The sequence below is a fragment of the Choloepus didactylus genome, unplaced genomic scaffold, assembly GCF_015220235.1.
Source record: "Choloepus didactylus isolate mChoDid1 unplaced genomic scaffold, mChoDid1.pri zz_scaffold_177_ctg1, whole genome shotgun sequence".
Taxonomy (NCBI): domain Eukaryota; kingdom Metazoa; phylum Chordata; class Mammalia; order Pilosa; family Megalonychidae; genus Choloepus; species Choloepus didactylus.
The window spans coordinates 37,198-44,673 of record NW_023637638.1 but is presented as its reverse complement, the minus strand read 5'-3'; the positions used below and the strand labels follow the sequence as shown (position 1 = coordinate 44,673).

General features: G+C 55.1%; 1 long non-coding RNA gene across 2 annotated transcripts; it reads right to left on the bottom strand.

Moving 5' to 3' along the window:
* Nucleotides 1–620: 620 nt before the first annotated feature.
* On the bottom strand, nt 621–6,418 carry LOC119526001. Of its 2 annotated transcripts, none has more exons than XR_005215051.1 (3): nt 6,266–6,418; nt 3,224–5,921; nt 621–1,661 (listed from the first exon to the last, which is right to left on the bottom strand). It is a non-coding gene; the product is annotated as an uncharacterized LOC119526001 (long non-coding RNA). The 2 variants fall into 2 exon arrangements; XR_005215052.1 differs by having other exon boundaries at nt 621–1,664; nt 3,493–5,921.
* Between the last annotated feature and the right edge of the window lie 1,058 nt (nt 6,419–7,476).

Below are 7,476 nucleotides of genomic sequence, written 5' to 3'. Positions count from 1 at the left end.
AATAAGCAGTTCCATGGCAGCCGGTTTTCCGTCAAATGCATATGCTGTTTCCTGACTTCTGAACGCAGCTTGCTATTTATACCAGTGGATCCATTCATTCTTAATGAGCCGCAGTTGTGGATTGTAAAATGTTTTATTTTCAGACAGGATTGCTCACTGCCCAGAGCCAGCTGTTGCTGTGCAGCCTTCCTTCTTTCCCTGGTTCCTGAGAAATCAGCATTTTGGAAGCTCCTCAGAGTGCTCAGCCGCCCTCTCCCAACCCCCCACCCCCAGTATTTCCCCAGCAGACTCTGTACTTGCCATTTCTGTCACGTCGGCTTGGGTACGTGAGCTCTCTGCAGCCTTAGTGCAGCCAGGAGTGTGTGCCGTGCAGAGGGGCCGGGCTGGCTGAAGCTTGGGTGGGCAGCAGAGCTGGGGGGGGAGGGGGGTGTTCCATGTCGCCAGGCGGGCTGCCGCTTGTCCTTGGAGGGTTGGATATTTGCTAGTGTTAACAGATAGCAAACTGGCAGAGCAGTGACCCGATCTGGCTCACTGTTTAAAATGTGGAGAATTGTCATTTTAAAAAGAAAAAAAAAAAAAAAATGGAGTTCGGTTTCTTATTTTAAAAACCACATGTTCCCGTCCCTGGAAAAATTCACCATGTTAAGTAGCAGCTTCCCCCGGCACAGGGCTTGCAAGCTCAGGTTTGCCGTAGTCCCCACCCTCCCCTGTAGTCTCTCACACTCTGTCAGTTATCATCACCCTTGCAGTGTTATTAAGAAGAAATGAAATTGTTCTCGTCTCGACGTCCCTATGAAAAGTGAGTGGAGAGAGGATAGACCTGTTGCAAGAAAAGTGGGCATGGGCACACTTCTCCGTGGAAGAGAAGGAATCTTATATCCAGCCCCCGTCACCCACTCATCTTTCCACCTGGCCATTTTGGGGCAGGGGTCTGGCCATGTGTCATCTATGTGTCCCTCTTCCTGATCCCACAACCCTGCCCGCAGTGGCTCTCTGCTCTGCTGTGAGCATATAGGTGACCCCCCACCATCACCCCCAGGGCCCCGCCAACACCTGCAGGAACTCGGGGGCAGGAAAACCTTAGTTTTTAGAAGTCTGTGTTCCCTTTTGGCTCTCAGTTTCCCCATGAGTAAAATGAGGAGGAAGCTGGAACAGAGAGTGAGGTCTCTTCCAGCTTTGATATAATTCCGAATCCAAAGGAATGAAACTTTTCTGGAGGACTTTCAGGCAGGTGGTAGTTGATGGGCCGGTAAAGCAGCTCTGAGTGCACACTCTGAGGCTGCCCATACTGGAAAGCCCAGCCCTGTTTCCACGTCAGCCCCTCCATCCTCATGTTTCTCGGTCCTTCCACGGGCTGCCAGCGAGTCCCCTCAAACCCTCCTGGCACCCCCGCCCTCGGCATTTGTGATAAGCATCCAGGGCTGCCCCTTGGGCTTCGTTATCACCTTCCCTTCTCCGTGGTTATCACAGTCCCTTCTGCTGCGTGGCTTCTCTAGCCCCAGGGAGCTGGAAGGACCTGGGATTTCTGTTTATCCAGCAATAACAGAAGCCCCCAAGCACATCCACACAGAGACACAGGAGCACAAGGAGGGGCTTGTGGAGAGCGGGAGGCAGCGGCTGTCCTTCGTGCCGGCACCTGCACTCCAGTCTTCATGGTGTAGCTGCTGTTTGAGTCAAGGAAGGAAACAAAACAACAACAGTTTAATTTGTACTTATTTCAAACAGTTTGCATTTTATTAATTTATTTACTACTAATTGAATTTTAAAAATTCATTAATACACCAGAAATCCTTGAAATTTGAAGCTTACAGAAAAAGCCAAAGCTCCTTTGCCTGCCTCCCCGTTCCTACCCCCTCCCCACAGGCAGCCCCGTCCTGGGCTTGGTGTGTGCCTTGAGCCCTCTTTATGAATTTACATACACATAAACGTGCCGTCGGTGAAACCGGTTGGCGCTACTGATACTACACACCATTTTTTAAATCTACAGAGATGGCAATGTTTTTATATAGAGCTCTAACATATGCCTAATAGATATAGAAATAGATAGTATGGGAGATTGCCTAAATTATGTATCATTCTGCCACTTGGATTTTTCTTGCAACCTTGACTCTGCAAGCTCTTTCCATGCCAGCATAGTTAGCTCCACTACAATCTTTTTGACTGCTGTGTAATATTCCATAACATGGATATTCTCTGATTTTTTAGCTTTCTCCCTCTTAACAGATATTTAGGTGGTTTCCAACTGTTCACGATTGCAAACACAATTAATTACAATTGCAGTTTTTGTACATGCATGCTAAATTCGAATTTTACTTTTCAAAATACCTCTTGCATCTAGAATGTGCTCGGCTGGACTCCTCCCATTGCACACATCAACAAGAAGTGCCTATAACTGCAACTAGATACAGGAGAACTTCCAAATAGAAAATTTCTTAATGTTCTCCACAGAGCTGGGGCTGGTCTGTGGTCAAGGCGTCAGCCTCAGTGTGACTAGGGCAGGGGACGGGTGCGAGCACTTGGCCTCACCCAGATGACTCCATCAAAGTGTTGTCACCTGGGTCCTTGTGTTAGCATTGCAATAGGGGTTGAGCCAGAAGGCAGGAGCCCACCGGACCTGCTGTGAGGTGTGACCCCATTTTGGGGGTGTTGTGGGCCTGGGGGTGTGGGCTGCTGTGACACAGCCCCAGCCCTTGCCAGGGACACAAAGGGAAGGTTGGAGCTGGTTGTTCTGGGTGCTGGGAAGCCTGTGGGGGGTGACTCCTTGAGCTCTGAGCCTCGGATCCTGCAAAACATGCTTTTTTGGTTGCTCAAAAAACCCCTCTCAGTCCAAGGGGCCCAGGTGGCTCTCAGAGAACTGTGGGTTTGGGTCGTGTCCTGACTTTGGGGAGCTGGTGGGTTTTGGCCCCAGCAGGTCAGAAATGTATACAGGATAGAATAAAGAGGCTGGCACTGGGCACGTTGTGGGGGTAAGAGGGGTGAGGCCAGGCAAGAAGCTGTGGGGACCCCATCTTGGGAACTTGGAGCAGATATTTTGGGCCTGCAGAGCTCTTGGGGTAGAAGTCAAATTTGGGGCAAGAATGTGCCTAAGGCCACCTCCCATCAGTCAGAAAATCCAACTCTTCTCTCTGATTCAAAGATTCTTTCTGATTCATCACACTTAGGGGATGTGGCTTTGTACCCAGAAAGTAGCTTTGGAGGGGGCAAACCAGCCCTGCTCACCCACCTCTGAGCCTGTTTTCTCATCTGTAAAGGGGAAATATATCCAACAGGTGCCTGATCTTTGACAGGGGAGCACAGTAGTTGAGTGAAAAAAGGATAATCTGCAACGGATGGTGCAGGGGTGACTGCAGAGCTCCGTGGAGGTTCCACCAAGGCCACGTCACAGCCTGGCGGCCCCTCGAGAGCCTGGCTCATAGGGACCAGGTGTGAGGGCCCTTCCTCTCTCCTACTGTCCCCAGGAAAGGGTCCGAGATGCCCGGGGCTTATACTCACAACCTCCAGGCTTAATTAGTGTCTTGGAGGCAGGTTTGTTGGTGGCTGGTGTCCCAGAGGCCCGAAGCCCTTCCAAGTCCGCTTGGCTTGTGTGTGCTTTCCTGTTTGTGGCTTCCCAGCAGCAGACCCGCCTCCTCCTGGTGTCTGAATGCAGGTCTCCCGGTCCCAGCACAGCCCTGACCTTCCCACCTGCGTCCTTCCCCACCACCACCCCCAGAAGTCTAGCCAGGCCTTGGGCTGACCTCAGGTGGACAACCCAGTGCAAAGCCATGGTCCAAGAGCCCTGTCTGTGACTCCCGCCAGCCATCTGGAGAGTTGAATGTCACCCATCCCACCGCAGAGGCAGGGCCAGAGATGCCAGGACGGTGCTCAGTTGCCTGAGCCCACTGAGGGCTCCCCGGTGGCTGCTCTGATGGAGGGTCGGCCATCAGTCTTCCGGGGTGGCTGAGCTGGGTCCCACTCGGCTGGTCTGTGCAGGGGAAAGGGGCTGGCTTCAGACTTCGGTCCTGAGTGGCCGAATAAAAACAGCCACCATAGCAGCCGCCATGGATCCCGTGGCTGTGCGTTCCAGGTGCGGTGCTAATTGCTGTGCACCCTCATCCCACGTGATCCCCAGCAGCCCTGTGGAGGGGGTACTACCATTGTCCCCACTTTACAGAAGAGAAAACTAAGGTGCCGAGAGACCAGGCAGCTAGCACCGTGTGACCTCACAAGGAAGGGGAGAGAAACACCTGCAGCGTTCAGAAAACTGCACTTCCCCCCAAATCTCAGGGAAATAGAGGCCTGGCTGTCTCGTGTGGATGTGTTTTGGAGGAGAAACTCACACTAATTTTGTCTTGATCCTTGGAGCCCTGGGTTAAACGAAGCTCTAAGGCGTGCATATAGGGACCCCACCCCCAGAACAGAAGTCCACCGTGGCCCCCATCCCACGCCCAGCAGCCTCCTGCCTGTCTGGGCACCCTTGCTGGCTGGGAGATTTCTTTCCCAGAAGCAGGAGGCCCTCCTTAGCCACCCTGCAGAGATCAAGGGCAAAGCTGCCACCTCTGATCTGCCCAAACCCAGAGACAGCCCGAGCTTGTTTGTGGAGTTCAGCTGCAAGCTGAGCTGAGAGGGGAAAGTGGGCCCAGCCCCCCAGAGCCCGCCTCAGTTCAGCAGACGTGCCCAGAGCACCCACTCCCTACCAGGCCTGTGCACAGGAAAGAGCATCCCTCTGCAGCTGCTCACTGTCTCCCCGTGCGAACCTACAACTTAATTCCTCCCAATCCAGATATAGCAGCCCTCGGGGACCTGAGTGAAGGGAATCCACTGGGGCCGCCTACCCAGCCTGCCTTGGTGAAGCCTGGGAGAGAACAGTGCGGGCTCCGCTCTGCCTGGCAGCTCTCTGGAGCCCCCTGTCCATCACCGTGGCTGCCGCCCTTGCGGATGGGGCTGAGCAACCAGGAGCGGGCAGATAGGGGCAGGGGGAGTCTGTTCTGGGCTCTCCCTTCAGGAAGAAGGGTGTGTCTCTCTGGGCTGCCTCTGGGTGGGCATAGGGGCCCTGGACACAGACTGACCCCCTCCCTGAGAAACGGCAAAGCAGGCAGCCCACCCCACACCAAAACCCTGTGCACAGAGCCCCTCAGCCTGGGAGGGGGGCTGAGGGACAAACCCAGGGTCCAAGAAAGCCTGGCCCTGAGGAGATGTGACAGGGTGGCCTGGAGGGAGAGACAGAGATGGAGACCCAGAGACGGGGCCAGAGAGATGCAGAGAAAGACAGGAGAGCAAGTCAGCAAAAATAGAGAGAGGAACCCAGAGCCAGACACCGAGAGACACAAAAACACAAAGATGAGGGACTCAGGCCATGGCAGAGAGAGGGAGAGAAAACATCAGCAAGAGTTGAAGTAAAATAAAGACAAAGGCTCACAGACACTGAGACACATGCAGAAAGAACAGGACACATTCCAGCTAAGGCGTGGGCAGGAGGCACACAGGCCCTTTATTTCTTCTGTAAACCAGAAGCAAGAGTCTGTTGAGCAGAAACAGTGCAGAGGGCGCCCACGCCACACCCACCCCTGGTCCCCCAAATGTCCTGAGCTGGAGCCTCTCTCCTGAGCCAGCAAGGCTGTCCTGACCCCAAAGGAGCCCACCCCTTGGCCTTTGCTTTTCCTGGACCCCGTCTGGAATGCCTGGCACGTCCCCACTGCAGCATTGCTGTCTGCCTGAATAGTGCCCATTCTTAAAATCTGCCTCCTCCAGGAAGCCCTCCTGGATCGCCCCCACCCGTCAGTGGATCATGCTGTCTTGAGGGAGCCGTCCTTCCATCAGTCTCCCCTTCTATTTGGAGCTCCTCAGGCAAGGCAGGGACTACAGGATTTCACTGCTGGTGACCACGTCTTTACTGATTTGAAGATTCGTCTTCATTATCCGGTGCCTCCCGCCTGTCTGGGAGCCTGAAAGAGGGAATTAATTAAAATCGATGGAAAAAGAACCAGCACAGGACACCCATCCCTCCCCAAAACCAGATTCCCGGCCAGGTCCGTGCTGCCCCTGCTGACGCCTCCCCTGCCTGGGGCCACCCTCGGGACCACGGGCAGTGCAGGGGGACAAAGGAAGGGGCCCTTCCCGAGCACCACCCCACCCCACAAAGGGGTCCTGTGACTCCCCATCTCACAGATGAGGAAGTGAGGCTCTGGGTGGCCAAGCAGCTGGCGAGGACAAGCCCAGTGCACCCAGTCCTGACTCCCAGGTCAGGAGGGAGGGAGACGGGATTAGAGCAGGGAGCAGAGGGGCTAACCGTGGCTCCCCAGAGGGCTCTTCGGGCCGCAGCGTCCTGTCCTGTGCTCCCGGGCGGCCCTGGGTCTGGAGGAGGAGCCTGTGTGCGCTCCTCCCGTGTCCATGGCAACGGGCCTGCGACGGCCGCTCCCCGCGGCTCTGCCCGCCCGGCCGTCCCGAGTGTCCCTCGGGGGGAGGCTGCTGAGAAGCGCCTGCTTGGGGGAAAGCCCAGTTCTGCGGAGGCGGGAGGGGGAGATGGGGCCCTGGGGTCTCCTTCCTCCTGGCTCTCCGCCACCCCAGACCTGCTGTTTCTGTGTAGTGCTTGGTTTCCCCTCCTGGGGAGTTTTTTCAGGAAAGCAGTCAACAGGCGTTTACGGAGTGCCTGCTCTGCCCCAGGCCCAGGGTTGGGGCGAGGAAAGGAGGGGGACGTGGGTTAGGACACGGTGCCTGGCCTGTAGTGGCTCCTGGCACAGCTGAGCAAGTCAAGGCAGGCATTTGGAGACGAAAGGCAGCGCCGGGCGGCTCGGGGGGCGGCAGGAGGCCGTCTTCCATCCGTCTTTCCTCGGAGTTGGGGAGACTTGCAGTAGGGCACATTTTGAATGGGTTCTTGGAGGATGACTAGGATTCCAATTTTTAAAACTATCTGTAGGCTTGTATAGCCTTTTAAACTTGTAAAGCCTTTCTCCTATCCAACCTTATCTTATTGCTGGTTATTGTCATCTTCATTATACAGATGAGAAGATTGAGGTTCAGAGAGATTAAGGTGTGAGCCTAGGAGTGTGCAAGGCAGAGCTGGAACTCAGCCCTAGATGTTGGGACTAGAAGTGTTTCTGTCCCACCCTGCAGCCCCTGCCTCTGATGGAGAAAAGGGTTCAGCGAGAAACGCGGAAAGGGCACGTTGGGGAGACAGCACACTGGCCTGCCTGGAGGGGAGAATTTCTGAGGGAGCAGAGCCATGAGGTTGAGGCCTTGCCCTGAGGCACCCTGCACCCCAGGTGAGGTGAGAAGAGTGAGGATCCTGGCAATAGATAGACCAGGGTTCAAATCCCAGCTCAGCCTCTGAATGGCCGAGGGCTTCCAGCCCTCAGTGTCCTGGGAAGCAGAGCTTGGGAATCCAGGCTCCCTCATAAGAGATGAGCCCACCCCTGTGACCTTGGCCTGGGAACTGAACGTGGTGACCTCAGAGGCCAAGCTGCACTGCTGTTTGGGCCTCTGCTTTCAGATTCCAGCCCC